The following is a 19,269-nucleotide window of genomic DNA, read 5'->3' as shown; positions in this document are numbered from 1 at the left end:
TCTTCAGCATTGGCTCGTGAGCAACACCTGGGTGTATCCATGACAACAGGCATCACAATGAACAGTGATTTCACCACCAACCGGTTCGACAGAGAGTCCTTGGTGGTGCTTGTGCAAGGAGGTTCACATAAGAGCAGAGAAGTGGGGAATTTTTGCTTAACATTGCTGAATGTGGCACGTAGCAAGTCCTTGCAAAGGTTTCCGGCTACCACTTTCCCTGCTCTTGAATGAAACGCATTAAAAGTGTGTCTATTCACAAGTTTCTGTTGTGTATGCTCAGTAGGAATTGTTTCATTGGGAGGAGATGGTGGTTTATGGTTTCTGCAAGAGGAGCTGGTCCTATTCTTACAGCCCTGATTACCTGTGTCCGGCTAGCCCACACGTGGTCTGTGGTGAGATGGCCCGATAGCTGGGACTGAAGCAGCATTGTTAACACAAGCAGTTTGCTGAGGGTCTCCTAATGACCTGCTCCTCAATCTTATCAGCAGGAGCCCACAGGACCTGTATCAAGAATCCTGGAAAAGACTTCCACTGACATCATGGCCTCTAGGGTCTACACAGGTTATATTTTGGTTTCACAAGGAATCATTAAGAATATGAAACCACAAATTATCATGCTTTAGTTATGATTTGAACACACTCCATGTAAATATGCTGTTTAACATTACTGGCTCTCTTAAATCTAACAACTGAAATGAAACCCAGGATGTAAGATTTAATTGGTATTGGAGGCCAACCAAGTATAAGAAATAAATGGAGTGTAAGGCTAGTAAAAGTTGGATGTCATTAGTAATTTTGGAATTAGAATCATTTTAGGATTATCTCAGTGTTAAAATGATAAGAGACCGGTTTTACTGTTTTTTGACGTGACATTAATAATGTTTGTTTTAATTTGAAAGATCAGACCATGTATAAGTTCAGGCTGGGCATTTTTCCAGGAATATTCTGCGAGGAACGCCCGCGTGCAGTTGGTTGCTGCAGACTGTCGAGTGTGGTTGCATTGCATAAACATAAGTTTTGATAAGGAGTTAACTGTGTTTTTATTATATAGTCTTTTACATGCTGTATTGTGTTGTATGTGGGGAAACATAACGCTCTAAAGCTCTTCAGGAGCAGCTGCAGCGGTGTCAAGTTCAGCATTTCAGTTCGGTCTTTAAGCTTCCTAAAATGCAGGTCTCAGCACTGGTCAATTACTTGCGCTGGAGTTGAGACGTTGATTCATTCGTGTAGCTTCTGTATCCTCTCCTTAGTGGTGCACTAACCTTGAGAATAAGCAGATATATATCACCGCCTGTTGAAGACAACAGTGTGTCCACATAAAGCTACTGTCTATACATCCCAGAGGTCACTGTAGTTTACAGCAGAAGCTTTATCGCAAACTTTTCAAACTGTGTTACTAACGAGCACTGATAAGTGAGGTATTTAGGGCATTTGACTGCCCTGTTGTATGCTGTTAGAGGTGATACTGGTTGGCAGGCCAGACAGCTGACAAATAGGCCAAGAGGGGGGAAAACCCATCAGTTTAGAGCCCATCTGAGTCACCAAGTGTGTCCAGCTGACTGTTAGCTCACCTGGTGTGTGTCATAAAATAATGATTTTCCAGTGATGTGTTTATACTAATTTGGCACCTTTTTCATCAAGACTGCCAAGCCATGATAGACTGTCCTTACCCAAAAATGTTTCTTGCAAGTCTCCCATCTATATGTATAATTTTGTACATCAGTAAAAAAAACTTTTTTGACAACTTTTGGAATGTTTTAAAGTATTAAAATGTCAGGGAATTACATGAGTCATGTCAGTAATCATCTCAACCAATAAAATCAGTTACACCTTTTATATACCTGCTTATCACTCCAACGGATTATGAGTTAAAAGCAGGGAAAAGTCATGAACTGGTCGTGTCAGTCTGTCACAGAACACCAGCAACCAAAGAGCAAAAAATTGTGAACTATATAAAGACAGACAAAGAATTAAAACAGCGCAAAGGTCATCTGAGAATAAGTGTGGGTGGCTGCTAAATATAGTACAGAATTTGTGAAAGACAAACAAACATGAAATGTTCTTCCTGATAGCTGAGATGTGCAGGTGACATATTGTAACTGGAAATGAGGGCTAAGCGCAGTGTCATGGAACTGGACCTCGCCTGTTCAGGAGCCTACAACGAGTGGTTTTGTTTGGCACTGTCCCTTTTGTTGACACTGTCAGGTTCTCATGACTATTAGGTTGCTGTCAGCGAACGGGCACTGTGATGACATGCCCCCACACAATGCCACCGGCTGGCACTGTGTCACTGTCAAATTGTCACCTGTTTGCTCGACTGGAATGGTTCTGCTCAAGCAGAAAAATACACTTTTTTTGCGTCATTGTCTTACCAGAATCAGTAGATGATGTAAATTATGTGTCTTGTCATTGCATCACTGAGACATTATTAACATACCTGTCACATTTTCTCTGCGAGTCCTGTAGAAACATTTATTTCCTGTGAGGATGTTTTTCTCAGTCTTTCTTTCATTCTGGGTGTGTAATTGATGTTTTAGCCTTGTCATGCTGATGAGGAAGTTCTATGTTTTTTTTGTTTTTTTTTTTCTGATTGCTCATCCCTGGGTGGCACTTGGGCACTGGCCCTTTTGGGAAAGAAAAATTCCCCTGCCAGGAATGAAGAGTGTTTTGGGTTTTTACCATGGTCTTCTGGTGTAAGGCAGCGTGGGAAGTTTTGTGAACTTCCTGACCCCACGCACCACCGCAGCACATTGACCTCCATCACGTGACAAAGGAATGTTCCGCATCTTTTGTTTTAACATCCATGGCACTCATGGAGTTGAGAGCAATTTTGCATACTATAGAATAATCACTGGCTTGGCATTTTGCCTCCCCATTCTCTCCCAGTGTTATTCTCAAACAGGATTTGCAGGCAGCTCTCTCCTGCATCTTTTAAATCACTTCAAGCGCTTCTGAAGCCTTTTTCACCCAAAGCGGGCACCAATCTTATGGCATCATTTGGGCTTGCACACACTGAGGGAATCAAACCCCCCCACACTTTTTTTTCTATGGTTAAGGTTTTGTGAAGAGGGGAAAACAAAAGGCCGGCCCAGTGAAGCGCATCTCGGCTCGCGGGCTGAATAGAGGGGCCCCTTTCATGGCTGTTTATGAGCACCCCTCTTCAAAAACACACATACAAATCACATCCAGTTCTCCCAATGGCTCCTCTGATACGAGGATGATGGCAGGGAGGGAAGGGGAGGAGAGAGCAGGGGAAAGGGGGAGGCTGCAGTCTTGTGGTGCCTCTCTCCCCTTTTTATGTGTTCCAGTTGATGGATTTCGACCCAGTGTCACCCCAACTTTACTGTCGGATCCATCGGTTTGTTTTCGTGGGTTTTAATCACTTGTTACATAAGAGCAAGTCCGGCATCACGGCTGAAAACATCATTAAAATGTTTCATATAACAGATGCTGGACAGAAGGCAGAAAAAAGGGCACGGTTATTAAACTGTCTGTTGCCCCCAGTGTTTCAGAATGTAAGATACAATTTATGGGGAAAATAATCTATCATGACACACTGAGGCATTGTGACTTTCATGACAGTGTCCATCAAAAGTATAAATCACTAGAGTTGCAATAAATAATTTGTCATTTAGTCTTTCAAATGCCAGAAAATTCTGATCTGTTTCCACAGTTTCCAAAGCTCAAGAAATTAAAATAAAGAAATAAAAATCCAAAAGTTATTCATTTATGGTGAGAAAAAAGTGAAAAAAAGTTTCAGACACTGGAATTAGCAAATATTTTGCATTTCTAAGAATGAATTCATTATCAAAATAGTTGCAGATTAATTTTTTGTCAATTAATGTACATCGGACAAAATAAAGAGTTGCAGTATGTTCCTGCTCACCACCTACTCTTAAGTGTCTCTGTATTAGTGTGCACAGTGTACCTGTTTACTGGAAAAAAGAGAGAGAATTTATGCTCCTCCAAACTTGTGGATGCATGCCTCTTTCTGTGGATCAGACATGAAGGTCAGAGAGCTGACAACATTTTAACAAATTGCAAGTCATCCCACCACAAAGTAGATCTTCTTAAAACTACCTTTTCCTGTCTGTGTCACATCTTGTTCAACAGGTAGGGTTTGATGGACAGGAGGAATGCAGGCTGAGGGATTTGTTTTGTAATGGCAGTCCATTCTTTGGGTGTTCTTAAGCAAACAGAGCAGCGCTATGTCCTGTTTTTACGGGTTTCGCACGTCACTGTTCAAACTCTCAAACAGGCTGGTCCCCAAGTGTACATGGAAGAGAGCAAACAGTGCTCTAATACTTCACCACTCTGACCTTCTGCTAACTTGATACACACATAGACAAACACACACACACCTTTTACTAATGCAGTCGAGCCATGCAAATGCAAAAAGATGTGTGACATGTTCGTTTTATCTTGGATTTTTGTGGTTTATTTGTTGTGCAACAGGATAAAATGAAGCAACAAAGACACAGATGATGTTGATGCAAACCAAATCTGAGTTTTGTTTCATATCAAAGTGCGTTTAGCATTTGAGGCTAAATAATATGCGTATGTGGATCCACCTGATGTTACCAACACAGTTGTGCTCAGTTTTGGTTTGCAGTTTTAATAGTTTCTCAAAAATATCAAGATAAGAATCATTTGATTGTAGTTAATGAATGAGTTTCCATTGTCTGTATGTCAGGAATTTTTTTTTAATGCAGCAAAGGTCTCATAAACATGGATGGTGGGTGCTATATGTCATGTTTAAGTAGCATATGAGCGCCCCATTTCAGGCTCTGTGTGCCGGCCTAATTGAGTGCTACTTTAATGTGTATGGGTCAAATTCATGGAAAAAACGGTGGGAATTCTGTGGGAAAGTTTGAAAGCTCATAAAATGATGGATTTTCAAGTGCTCCCCAAATTCCAACAAAACGTATTGAAACAGTACAATGTCTAGTTTTATTAATGGTATGGAAAAATATAGAGGAAACATGTAGTGCTCCCTGGTTGGTGCAGAGAGCTGTGTGTCTTGGGCTGATTTAGTTTATGTAAGCATGTGTGAAGTAGTTAGGTGCGTATGAGTCTGGACTTGTGCGTCGCTGAAGTGTGTCTTTACAGTACTGCTGAGCTCCCTGCCATGTTGTCCTTTTAAACAAATATAAAGGAACCAGACACCTATTGCTTATGTAGATCCCTCTGTGATTCCTCTCTTTGCTGTTCTTTTCTTTTCCGCTTGTTTCGAATCAGTCTCTGATATACAAGGCATTTCTTTGTGGTTGTGTAACATGATTTGACGTGAACAGAGAGCAAGAAAAAGACAGAAGGAGAGAGAGAAAGGGAGAGAGAGGGAGAGAGGTTTGTCTTGCTGGGTTTCACGTCCTACTGTGCACTCATATTTCTCAGCCCGCTTCACAGTTGTGGGTTGCTGGCTTATCGTTGGCCTCCTCAGCTCTTTCCGTCATGCGTGGCCTGGCTTAATCTCTCCTGTGTACTGTAAACCGCCCCTAATAACCCTGCACACGATTAAAGCAAACATCTTAATAACGGCCTGCCTCATTATCAACTCACACTGGGAAAATGAGAGGTTCAGTCTCACCTTTGTAATGTGGCTCACAAATAAGCCAGAGAACAAGACAACCTGCATATTTATGTCTTCAAAAAATATGACTAAACCTAAGTGCTTGTGTCGTTTTCTTATTTTGAAAATTGAAAAATTTAAGATTTTTGGCATTTTAACATGAAGTAATTGTTTCTGATGAATCTTCCTCATGAGTATAATTTTCTGCAGTTTATACATAGACAGTCGGCAACAGTGAGGGTGAGGTGCAGGATTGAATGTAGGGTGTTGCTCTAGAGGGTGCTGTTTACTGAGGAAATGTGCTTGCCTGCCTTTTTCCTCCCGGCTGCTTTCACTAAATCTTAATCTTTTTGCTGTCTAACAAACATAACGCTTTAAAAACATCCCATCAGTGTTAACGGAATCTAAATATTTCTGTGCAGCTCTTTGATTTATTGCTATTAGGATATGTATTTTTCTATCAGAGTCAACTTTCGAGGGAAAGTGAGACAGAAATGTGACAAAAAAGATGTCATTTTCTTGAAGGAAAGATTTTACAGTCTCCGAAAGAATGTGCGGTATTGTGCTGCAAGGCTTCTTCAATATGACATTAGGCCATTGTAATCCCTCTCTCTGCGTGTGTGTCCTCCTCACCTGTGGCTCCCACACACACGCACACAAACATACAAATGCCTGCAGATGTTTACACAAGTTTTCACACAGCCAACAAGGGCAGATGATGAGCTGTCAGTCAGACCTTCACAGGCAGAGCTGAGATGGGGAAGAATGCATCCATGGTCCGTGTCATAGTTACACCTGTGCTGTCTGTGGTTTCCTGCGGCGGTATTGCAGGGTGTAATCCCTAACATCGCCTGTGTTTATGCTTGTGTTTTAGTTACAGGCCTGATACCCGCATGCTTTAGAGCTTAGATGGGACTTCTGCTTCACTTACTTCTCAGCCAGGCCCAGGGGCATCCTCCCCAGCCTGCCACACACAGGCTCATCCCCTGGCAATGTATGGATACAGTAAACACGGTAGTTTCGTACATATGTCGTGCATCCTTTATTCACTCTGTCTATACATGCATAGGAACCTGAGTAAAAGGCTGTAGTTTCTTGTGTATTAGTTTGATTTGTTAATTTTAAACTGGGGGACTGTCCTCTGTTTAAGTTTGTTATGTAAAAGGTAATTTGTGCTCAAACTCTGTTCTAAATTTAGAATGTGAAAAACCATATTTTTCTGTTGATTTGGACTTGGATTGCCATAATAGGATCATTTACAGGGAACATTAAATTGTGGTTGTTTCCTTATGTACTGTGAGTATTTGAGGAGGTCTTTTTTTGTTGTTTTATATGGTTAGTATTTCGTCATGAGTGACGCCGGCTGCACCACTGAGGTCATGAATGGGGAGGAGAAAGTTCCAGTGCCAGTGACTGAACTCACTTTTTATTTTAGTAAATATGCTAAATTTAGAGCACAGCCGTGGCCAGGAGCTCGTCCCAAACTCCCCGAATGACACACCTTTCGAGAAGTGACTCTTAACATCTGGTATTTTTATCATAATCGTACTTTTTCCCCTTGTTTTTGTTCTTTCTCTCCTCTCTTTTTCTGACAGGCACACTTATAAATGATACAGTCCTGTTTTTCATTTGTAAGATTTGTTGGGTGGATTATTATAGAGAGTGTCCTAATTCCCACTAAAGGAAGAACATGCTTCAGCAGTGTTTATGAAAACACTGCTCTGACGTGAGTAGCAGTGGAGAACCAGTAACAGGTCCTCTCTGCTAACACACCCTCCTTACACCGCTGCCCAGTGAAAGGTCTGTTGTAATGGTGGCATTTCAGCCCTTCAAAGTAAAACGGCCAATTGGATAATGGGATTTGGTTTGCCATTCTGGGGAGCAGACCAAGCCGTGACAGTGCATAAAGTTACATATGACATCTTGTGCTGACTGAGACAAAACCTAACACTACGTAAAGTCTAGCCTAATATAAGTACAGTATTGAAGCCTTGTGGTTCTTCTTCTGTATGATGTGACATTGATGAGATCCACCCTGTCGGCCGTCTGTTATTTCTGTCTATGACCCATTATTGTCAAACGGCGCTCTGCTCAACTGCAAAGTGGTCAGTGTTTTGGATCCTGGTCCTGTGGGTTGAGGCTTTGAACCATTTTCCATTCGTACCTCATATTACATGCTCTAACACGGTTTCACCTAAATGAACCCAGCTGAACAAATGGAGAATGAAGAGTTAAGCAGATATAGCGATGGTATACTGTATAATCAGTGTGTGAAGTGATGTTTGTCATCTTTTGATTATTTTTTTTTCTCTTTTCAGAGTGATGGAGTCCAAATTCCTAGAATAAGATGTCAGCCTTTAATTGCTTCCCAGGGATCTTCTGGTGAGTATATGTTTCTAAAGACATTGCAGATATTCTCAGTTTGCCTGTGTTTCAGTCATAAGGTCATGTTATGTCCTCACCTCGATGTTTTTTTTGTTTTGTTTTGTTTTTTTTCAGTAGTGTTTTGCTTTGCAGCTCTTGTGGCTTACTCAGATGTGCTAAACGTTCTATCTCTCTAACAAAGTGGACATATGCCAGAGAGTTATAGTGTTACTGTGGTTTAGGCTTATAAAACTGATGCAACTCCCATTTTACTGTTGGCACAACTGGTAGCCAAATGTTGTTAACTATTTAGCTTAACACGAAGAATTTAAACAGAATCTACTGGGTGACGTTTGTTGTGGTGTACTTAAAAGATTGTTCTCATCCTCAAAATGGCATCTTAACACAAATCATTTAATTATGCTGCTTCACAAAGCCACAGCCATCGTTTCTGTTTTGTGACTGTGCCAGAGCCCGTGGTACTCAATGTACTGTACTGAGCCACTCTCCCACATCCAATAACCCCCCCCCCCAATCTCCACTAGTGCCCACTATCCCTTACTCCTGCTTTCAGCTGGTCTACCCTCTACCAACCAGTGTGTGCCTGTCAGCGCGTCACCCGAGGGTGATGCCCCTCTCTCAGCCCCTCAGGGCCCTTTTGACTCCACAGCACTCAGTGTTTGCCCAATCATTTGGGAGCCGGATACGGGGATGAATTGTTAACTACAGCAGGTCAGCCTGTGCCCCACAACCCCCGGCCCTCTCTGCCCCCCCCCCGACCTGCTGTTGACTCATCTCCATGGCAATGGGGCAGGAATTTGTTTTCGCTCATGTGTCCGCTGCCAGCCACTCACTCCGCCCCTTCTTCTCTTCATCTTCTCCGCCTCTGAGTGTCCAATCAAAAGGCAGCTGGAGGGAGTCACATGGTCAGGAAGTGCTGAGGGCATGTCCCACTGAGTGGAGCGGTGCTGTCACTGAGGCTTTGCTTTTCTCTGCTGGGAATGAAGGCCTTTGGGGAAAATGTGTGTGATTTGTTTGGTAGGAAAGTGAGCACAGTCATCAATGATTTCCTTACACACATAAGCACGCAGGCATTTTTAAACATTGTCACACGCAGTCAGAAATGCTTGTGCACACACATAGACACAAGTTTTGAGGAAGCCACATTGCGTTTGTGGGCCCAGACCTACATGTGGTTTATAATGTGCAACTTATTATAAAATATACTCTGTATAAGCTGCTTAAATCCTCCTCCTGCAGCCATTGTGATGGCCTTGGTTAAAATCATTCTATATCTGTTTATTTTTGCTGTGCAATGATTAAGAGAAACCCTAAACAGAGCAGGCCGATCATATACATGATAGTTGTACACCAGTCTATTTCCATGCTTCACATAGCACATAAATACAGCACAAAGAGACACAGGTCTGCTGCATTCTTCTGTGGTATGGCGATTTTTGTCATGAAAAATGCTTCATGTGTCTCTCTCAGATACTTTTTCTGAGCAAATCTGGTCCTATCTTCATGCTTACAAGGTGTTGCGCAATCTAATTCCCATCATTGTCTCAACATATCGACAAGCTCAAGTGTGTACATGTGTTTGTGTGTGTGTGTGTGTGTGTGTTTGCATGTTTGCCTCCCCATGTGTTATTAACTTAGGGCAGGTGAGTGTTTGCTCACCTATCTCCTTTTATGAGGTGAGTGTTTGCCCAAGGAATGCACTGCGTCCGATTTGTCATTGACTCTTATTGTTCAGCTCATCCAACCGGTGCCTTGAGGTTGAGTTGTGCTGTGCCCTGGCAAGTGAGAAATATGTGCTTTTTTCTTCCTTTTTTTTCCTCTTTTGCTCAGTGTATTTGCACATGTTCCTGGAATAAAATGTGACTTGGTGGAAAAGTATTAAGGATTCTGAGCGCAAAATGAGAGGAGTCCAGACCTGCGTTGAGAAAAGTGGAAAGTGAATTATTAAACATCTTGATCAAGTTGAATGTCACCCATTTGAGAGAATTTACAAAAACTCTTGATAGAAGCCAGAGTCTGGGCCTGGCTTATGCTCTGTAACTGACATGGAAGGCTCTTGTTTTGGACCCGGGTCACTTGAGATAGAAAATTACACAAGTCGTCAGTCTTCAATTATCCATTATGCAAACTTAAGTGAGAAAAAAAAAAGAAATAGTATGATGTGATTGAGTGGAATTACTTCTTAACCAGGCACATCCTGTAGATACATATGAACTCTGATGAGCAAAGCTGGCTCCCTCGCTTTGTGGTAATGAGGAAACCTCAGCGAACTAATCCCTCCGACTGCACTCGAGTGGTTAACAGAGCCATCACAAATTGAATGTGCAGCTTTTCATGCTTGGCTATTTCCAGAAAGTTTAATCTTTAATATTTAGCATCTTAAATAGCGAGGTTTTTGTTTGCCTTCGAGTTGTTGTTTGTTTAAGTATGTGGATGTCTGCGGACAGCTGTGTAAAAAGGTTCATATAAGCGCATGTGCGAATGTATATCTAAATTTGCGTGCCTGTTTGTGCGGCTGTCATCCTGTGCCACCATCTGGGTGGTCCTCACGGCTGGGTTGGTGGTAATCCCCCTGTCCCATAAATCAGGGTCCGGGCGTGGGCCGGGAGCTGATGCTGTGTGACCACTGGAGCGAGGGGGCTTGAGGCACTAAGCCGAGACCCCAGCCCGCTGCCCTGCCCTGCCCCGGCCTGGCCTGGCCTGGCCACACGTCAGCTCTCCACACCACCTTTAAAATAACTCGTCACACATGGCTGACTTTGGGAAACGGCCTCGGTTTCAAGCGCATATGAGCACACCAACGGTACAAGCCACAGTAGAAATGGAGAGCAGCCCCGTAAACTGTAGCACCAGAAGATATAGCTTCATGATTTATAACCTGAACAGTTTATACATGAGTCCAAAACCTTTCCCTCAGTTTCCAGGCTTTCAAAACTTTTTCATTATGGATCATTTTTGCAATTTTCAAATATCATATTGGTATATTTGCTATTAATACAATTTGTTTGTTCTGACTCGTGCCTAACAACCCAAAGTGACTTCTGATAGCCTTCCAGAGAGCTGCTCTCAGTTCAAATGTTCCTGTCTGCCTGAAAGTGCTAAGATTAAAGCCATATCTTAGTCTTTGTAGGGACTATACCTCTCTCTGAGAACGAGGAGGGAGGATGAAGGCCCGTCCGAGCCGTCTGGCTTGCATACAGCTCTCCGCTGAGCTTTTATCTAGGGAGATTGGTTGCAGCTCTGTCCAGACCTGGCTCCCGGGGAGTGCACAGTCCTGAGACCTGTGGCATTAATAAAGATAATGCTGTTTGGAATAATAACAGTCAATTCCGTCCAATAGAGGGGAGAGACAACAACACACACAAGTGTAGCGGAATACAAAAGAAGCCAAGATGAAAGGCTGAAAGGTAGGCCTGTGCACCTCTCTGGCTCTCTTGCGGGAACTGATGGAACCTATATCAACATGCTCCCACACACAAACAGTATATTGAGTGGGACTCTTTGCCAATTTTGACCCTCGGGTGCCATGACGCAGAAATGCAATTTGTTCTTTTGTCTGCCAAGATCACAGAGGGAGAGCAGTGACTTGTCTTTCTTTTTATTCTTACTCATTTTTTTTCTCTCTCGCTCCCCTTCTTTTCATTCTCTCTATTCTATTCCCCATTGCCTTCAGTGAGTGCAATTTAGTTTGATGAGCAGGTGGTCTTTTTTGAATCTCACAGTGCTTTTGGCTCCCACCTCTGGCGTGTGGGGCTTTCAGTTGGAGTCAGTCATGTAGGCCAGGATTAGAAGGGTGGAGGAGAAGGAGGAGGAGGAGGGTCCGGTAAGAGTCTTGGTATTGGCGACCTCAACGCCCTGCAGTCAGAACCATGCAGAGTGCAGATTGAAAGAGTTATTTTGTTGCTAAAGCTCTCAGCCCGCACCCCAGATGGCTTTTGTGCTGGCCAGGGACATGCTTGGGGACTGGGTTAAGGCAACAGAGTCCTTCAGGCTTGGTGAGTCTCTGGGGCTCAGCAGGTAAAGCAGTGTGGGCCAGACAGACTGAGAGGGCAAAACGTTGCCGTCTCGGCACTTTTCCACCTCGATTCTGAACAGTGAACCGAAACAGAATAGGTGGATTAGAGCAAAGGGAAGACTTTACTTTGCAGCATACTCACAAACACACACACCCATATACAGAGTGAGATTAAGGCCTTCAAACGTGCACCTCAGTTAAGACTTGGTGGAGCACTTCATCTGATGTCACATAGGACAAAAGAGCAGAGAAGGGTTTTATTTTTCGGGGGGGGGGGGGCATGCTGTGTCTGCATTTCCAGTGGAATCCCTTTCTCCTCTTGTGTGCTATTTCCTTATTGCAGAAAACTGCAACACCCAAATTACAGCCTGCTTTCACTGCCTTACCTTTGATCTCACTTTCGTCACACGGTGCTAATTAATCAACCCTGTTACTACTTAAGGGAATTTATGGCCCATTACTTTATCTGTCCGACTTTCCTCTGCAATAATCTCCATGGTACACCCAGACAAGCAATCAATATTTATTAATAATGCTAAACAGGTGTGCTGTTCTGCTGTCTTTCTCACTTGTGTGCCCTTTTGCCTTGAGCATAAAACACCTTAATCCTTAATTTGCCTCTTGCATCTCAAATTATTATCGAGTGTGACAAAATAAGTCTGGTGTTGGTCTGGTGAATGATCGTTTTTAAGGTTTGTAACATTAGTTGGTAATATAAGCAAGTTATGTTAAATTGGAACATGTACGTCTCAGCTTGCAGATAAATCTAGGGCTACAACTTGAAAATGATTTGAAAATGTCAGAAAGTAGTGAAAAATGTCTGTTAAAATTTCTCTCAGAATCAGAGTAAGGATCCTAAACCCCAAATATATTTAATTTAAAAGGATAAAAGATGAGAGTAAAGCAGCAAATGCTCAAATCTGAGAGACTGGGACAAGTGAGAGTTGTTGTCAAATAATTTTCTGTCAAACTAATTGATTTAATTGACTAAAAGTAGCAGCACTATATTAATCACTGTTTTATATCACTGCTTGTGATATATTAAACTGTGTGTTATCATATAATAAATAGGTATGTTCTCTGAAATCAAGACACCTCATTGTGTCATCCCACAAGAAACTGCAAACAAGAGGGTGGTATCAGAGTGAATAATGGAGTGGTAATAAAATGGCCATATTGGCCAGAATATTAGACTATGGTGTTTGAGGTCTGAACTGTAAATCAAAGTGGGAGGAGTGATTTGGTTGGACTGTTCGCCATTCTGGGTTTGTCCCCTGAGTGTTTGTCACAGAGATTTCACAAGTGGCCCCTTCTACTTGCACTGATGAACAGCAGGGATTGGATCCAGACCCTGCTGGGCTCTAGCTGGAGCCCGGGGGCCTATAACCACACAGACCGGGAATGTTAGTCATTTGTTTATTATTGGTGATATTTGCCCGCTCCTAATCCCTGGCCGGATTAGCCTTGATGTGTTCCTCATCCCACCTTTTCCACCGTTGCAGTCCCTGACATTTGCAACAAGAGTTTTGTGTATCTTGTTGATGTGTGCCTAGGCAATGTGCGCACACATGTGCGTGCAATGGCATGCTTCTGGGCTTGTGCGTCGATGCATAAATGTGTGTTCAAGTGTGCGAGCCGTTTCCCATGTGTCGCTGAAGGATGTTTGTAATCAAGGTAGTTTGACAGATACCCCCTCTAACTCTATCCCATGTAACACTGTGATCAGCTTCAACAGGAAAACTCTGTTACTGATATTTTATCCTATGCTAGAGCGTCTTGCGCTGTGGCCATGCTTGTGGTTAGAGGCGTGTTTGCATCTAACAATTCAGAGCTCCAGAAAGTGTTTTTTGTCTTCTTTTTTTCACACGGAAACTCTTAGCGCCTTGTAGGAACCAATTAATCAGTGACACTGAATGTCAGCGTAGCGTCATTGGAATCGGAAATTATTGATGTCATGATGAAGGAGAAAGTGGTCAGAGTGGTGCTTATGTGTCTGTCCCATGTGTCATGAAACTATTGGCCGAGAGTCACCTGGATCAGAGAGGGAACAGGGTTTACTGAGCAGAGCTAACTTGTTCAGTGTGACCTTTAAAGAGCTGATCCCAAACACTACATAAATCTGTTTCTAGTTTCAAAACACGAGCGCACACATGCTCATTAACATGCCGTACTCTCTCACCCACACAGAGTTCTTGTGGGTAAGAGAGTCCTGCAAATCTGCACAAACACTTAGGCCGTGCACACAGCCCCTGCTCCCTGAGTTCCTCCCACAGACATATACAGAAGCAGATACACTGACACTGTGAGACTGACAGACGTATTGCATATAATTATCTATGTTTATGTGTGTGGGCTTTGAGGCCAAAAGGTTAAGAATGACAGTTCATAATTTTTTTTCAAATACTTGACTTCAACTTGTCTGGGTGACACTCCCATCTCACTGGGTGGAGCAAAGTGTGATGGTTATCAGATAAAAACTTGAGACTTCACTGTTTTGGCTTTTGAGTATCAAGGCAAGTCCGGCCCAAGTCACAATGTTTGTGACATGATTTTGAGAATCGGCTTGACTTGTGCTCAGAAAACCCTCAAACAATAAGTCATTATCAGTCCCTAAAACTTGTCAGTAGAGACGGGTGACACTGACAGGCTGAATGTTCCACCCTGCTTCTCTGTCCGTTACCCAGCCTGCACAGAGAGAAGTTTTACTCACTGCACATGGAAGCTCTCCAGCTGAAGCAGTCACAGCTGAGCTTCATGGGGTGTTGGTTAATTGGCAGTTTTTGGTAAGTGCAGATATGCTCCACTATGCATATCTTCCTCAATGTCCCTTGCACTATTTGCTTTTTTAAAGTGTCCTTTAATTGGCTGCACAGTCACAGTCTCCTGCTTTAACTGTCCCCTGTGGTACCTAAATGTGGCCTATCTGACCCTGAAGCCCTGGGGTGAAATTTGGCAGCCGAAACCAGTGACCATTAACCTTTTTTTTCCTGCTTTCATTTTCAGTCTAACCCTGCCTTCATTTGTTTTTTTTTCTATGTATTTGTCTCTGTCTTTTAATACGAGTTTTGAAGGTGATCTCTTTTCATAGGGACAGTATTAGGCCTCTGAAAAGCAAAATCCGCTTGGTTTCAACACCTTTTCATAATCCCTGCCTACCCTGTGTTTGTGTCTGCCAGCCTCAGTCAGGCAGTTCTGTCAACATGGTAACATGCCTGCCTCCTCAGCCCTGCAGAAAGGCCTCAAATTCAGGCTCGAGAGGACCCTGACTGGCCCATCTGATAGATCTGGCCATGGCCTCTCCCTGCACACCAGCCACTTCCAACTGGGCTGCATCAGCAGTACTGAAAGACCTGAGAGTACTGTGATCCCACCATGGGGTGTATGGCTGTGGCTCCGGCTGCACTACACTTTAATCCCCTTCCCTTTTAACCACAATGGGAAACATGTGCTTACTCTGTGTAGGGTACAGGCCCACCATGGGAGAGGCTGTTTACCTTCACTCTAAAACTAACATTTCACAGCTCCTGTGACCACTCCTGGTCACTTATTCTACTGGGCTAAAAAGGTGATAGAAGATTACTTGGTGACATTTTTGTTTGAGACAAGATGATTCATCACTGCCACTGCTGCTGAATAGAACTGTCTTCTCACTTCTCACCTTGTAAAATTCAACACACAAATTAGTTTTTTTTCCACAGTATGCTCACCAGTGGAGGAGGGTTGAGCTGTCTAATTTGTCTTATTAAAGAGCCGCTTGATGTAACTTTATTATCCTCTTAAATATCCATTCCAAAAGTGAGTTTTGGGTCAGCATATGACATTGATGATTTCACCTCTCTGCTTCTTGGTGAGAGAATTAAGCAAAACTGGGAGCCGTGCCTTGTCAGAACTATATGCTAAACCAACATAATCCCCCATGTAGTGTTTTTCCAGATGTGTGGAGTATATCTCATTGCTTTAGATTTTCAACACCCACAACAGACGTCTAAGGTCACTGGTCCTGTCACAAAACTTCTGTCCGGGTTTCAACAATAAGTTGTTTCGGTGCAACCAGGGAACTACAACAGAGAGATGTAGTGGTGTAAAACAGGAACCAGCAGCCATATGCCAACCCGGTGGACAGGAAATGCACTCCAGATGAAGACACTACATTGTGGTTTATTTTACCATTGTGTGTGTGTGTGTGTGTGTGTGTGTGTGTGTGTGTGTGTGTGTGCTCTAAGACTGGCCATATGTCCTCTGAGTTACATCATAGATTTTCCATTTCCACTAACTTATTACACTTGCAGGTTTTTGATTGACGTGATAAGGAGTTTTGCTTACCTACAGTAAATGTCAAAATTATGACACATATTATCATGAGTTGCCAGGGTCCTCATTACTCATTTGTCAGTGATAATGATAAAAAAAAGACTATAAATGCTATGGACTTATAACCCATTTGAAACCCACTTATCGATTTCAAAGTTAGTGTTATATTGCTGCTGTCGCATGTTACTGCAGCTCTAAACAGTTGACATAGGAGCTTCCAGAATTACATTCATTTACTATGCTGTCATAAAATCTGACCCACAACATGCAAACATGGACATCCAACAAAACAATAATCTACATTTTTTTATTTGTTAAATTAAAATGTTGTTGTCCACTAATGACAGTTGTCATTAGATGTTTGATTCTTGAAGGCACCAAAAAAGACCACACAGCCATGTAACTTTGACAGAATGGTTCATGGATGGTTCTCTGTGCAAGGTTTGTTACCATACTGAAATTAATGGAAAACCAGTGGCTGCCTGGAAAGTTTCAAATCCAAAAACTCTTAATGCTTTGGAAAATAATTTACGCACGTATTTGTATTTCTTGGTCCAATACTTATAAGACAATCAAAATAATAATTTATTGTACGCAGTTGCTGTAGAAGTAACCTTACATCAGTTTACATTGAGTCCAGTCCGAGGCTCTGGTGACCTTCCCAGTGCCTGGCTGGTGGCACTGTGAATCAGATCCTGGCCCTCCACAGGTGTGGCAGGTGATCTAAGGGATGAGTGAGTTCTTCCTGGAGTAACAGTAGCCTCAGCCAGATTCCCCTGTTGCCCTGCCCAAATCTGCCCTTTCCTGTCATTTTATCAGAGCATCCAGTGGAATCTAACCCAGGGCATGGTCCCTCCACTCCTCCATTCCCCTCGGCTGCCGGTCTTTGTCGCTCTCAGATGTCTCTGTGAAGAGAGAATGAGCCGCTTGAGTTGAACTTGAGTTGGGACTGACTGACAGAGTCCTGACACCCCATTGTATCCACAACTATCTCAGCTTCCTGCCACCCACATCTTCCCACCCTCTGATTTCCATGGCATCAAGGTCAAAAGGAGCACAGACAATGAGCTACACAGCTGATCTATTCAGGATTTTGTTTATTATAATGAACCCTGAGACAGCAGTGATTGTTTTTCCAGACTCGATAGAGAAGTAATTCAAATTTCCTCAAAAAGTTGTAAAGACAAATGAGATTTGGTTGATGGTTGAGCCAGAGGGACATGCTGATGTAGTTGAGGGGCTTTCTGATTAGCAGAGTGGAGACTTAATGTAGATCCTGTAGGGACAGAGACTTGTAATTCCTCCAACTGTCTGGGTATGATTAAGCCGACCAGTCCACCAGCAGCCAGCCAACTAGCTGCTTTTGCATCATGACTTAGAATGAAAGACTTGGAGCAGAAAACTTGGATAGCTGCACATCTGATCACTGAATCAGAAAATGTGCAAAGATGTCAAAAGTGTTCAGCACCATAGAAGCAAACAATATTTACACACTCACCATGTTTTATGTTTATTTAAGCAGCCATATACTTTTTTCCTGCTAACTCATTCACTCGATGGAATAATTAAGCTCAAAAATAAACCATCAACCTGGGCAAATTTGATTCTAATTTAAGCAGAAGAAACAACTTTTCTAGATTCCCCTGCTGTAATACATCAGCACTTGGTAACCTGAATAGGACTTGAATCATTTTGCAAATCATCTATCATTTGCATTCCTGCCAAACACACTATAAACATGTTTCCACATGTGCTCATTCCATAGCAGAGCTGCCAAACAGCAGTCGAGCGCTGCTGAAAGGAGGCTTATCACAGCCCTCTATGATTTTCTTTGACAAAGAAATTGTTTTGTTTTGTTCTTATTCGAGGGAATCTGTAGCCTTAGCTGCACTCAGTTTAGTTTACTGTAGATACTCCATACATACTGTGCAGTATATTTACTCTGTCCTGCAAGTTTATATATGTACGTTGAAACAGTATTTCTGGGCCTGGCTGATACTAGCAGGTTGCGTACATTCACACAGACGAGAGGGTTTGTGGGGCAAAATCTGATTAAGCTGTGTGTGTGTGTTGTGCAGACCTGAGCCCTGAGCTTTAAATGTGTGTGTGGACTTGCAGTCCTCAGCTCGGAGATGTAATCTGATTTGCAGAAAGGAACGGGTCGTTTCACATGACTGGTTTAAAGGACCACTGGCGCAAGGTTGTGCCAGTGTCCTGAGTGAGTGAGTGAGTGGTGAGTGTGTGTGTGTGTGTGTGTGTGTGTGTGAGAGAGAGAGAGAGTTTGCGTGCTTGTGTGTATACACCTACAAGTATTTATTTGTTTTCACGAATTGCCCTGCAGTAATATGAGCATTTGTTAGGGTAGGCTCCTAAACAGTAGAAATAGGGAGGTGTTGAAGTTTGCTATGTGGTTGTGGAAACAAAAATGTGACATTTATTCTGTTGTTCTTGGTTTTAAATAAGATTTATTTGGGAAAGGTTACATGAAAGTAAGGCCACTGCTAATTAAGAGTCGATTACGCATCTGGAAAAAAGTACAGCTCAGCTTCAGACTCCGATGCAGGTTTTGTTTGCAGCTTTCTGTTTACACATCTCATATAATCAGAGCTTTATTTTGAACTAATGGACCATCAGAAATTATATCAAATAATTGAAATCATCCTATAGCCTCAGCCCTCTTTAGAGGACTGCTAGGATCAAATCCCCTGAAAGCTTCGCCTCTGAATCCTCTCTGTTTTTTTAACATTGTTTGTTGATGTTTTTTTCGGGGTGGAGATTCTCCGGCTTGTTTTCTCAGAGCTGGATGCGGTCCATCATGTGATTTTCATTGGAGAGTGGCCGGAGGAGACGACCACAGTAAAAGCAAGTCGGCGTGCGCATGAGCGTGTGTTTGTGTGTCATCTGGCCTTGTTAATAAATGCAGGTTGTTTTCCATCTGCGGGTCATCAGTTGTGGTCATGACATACACAAGTAGGGGGAGAGGAGGTGA

At 42.7% G+C, this 19,269-nt stretch overlaps 1 long non-coding RNA gene across 1 annotated transcript in view; it reads left to right on the top strand.

Annotated features, from left to right (window-relative positions):
- The window catches only part of LOC108886134 (uncharacterized), a 50,314-nt gene that overhangs the window by 26,297 nt on the left and 4,748 nt on the right, over positions 1-19,269 (top strand). Inside the window, exon 2 of the long non-coding RNA XR_001961381.2 lies at positions 7,888-7,951. This is a non-coding gene — a long non-coding RNA (uncharacterized LOC108886134). The remainder of the gene's footprint in view (positions 1-7,887; positions 7,952-19,269) is intronic.

Source organism: Lates calcarifer, linkage group LG11 (assembly GCF_001640805.2).
Source record: "Lates calcarifer isolate ASB-BC8 linkage group LG11, TLL_Latcal_v3, whole genome shotgun sequence".
Classification (NCBI taxonomy): Eukaryota; Metazoa; Chordata; class Actinopteri; family Centropomidae; genus Lates; species Lates calcarifer.
This window is presented reverse-complemented; position numbering and strand designations above follow the sequence as displayed.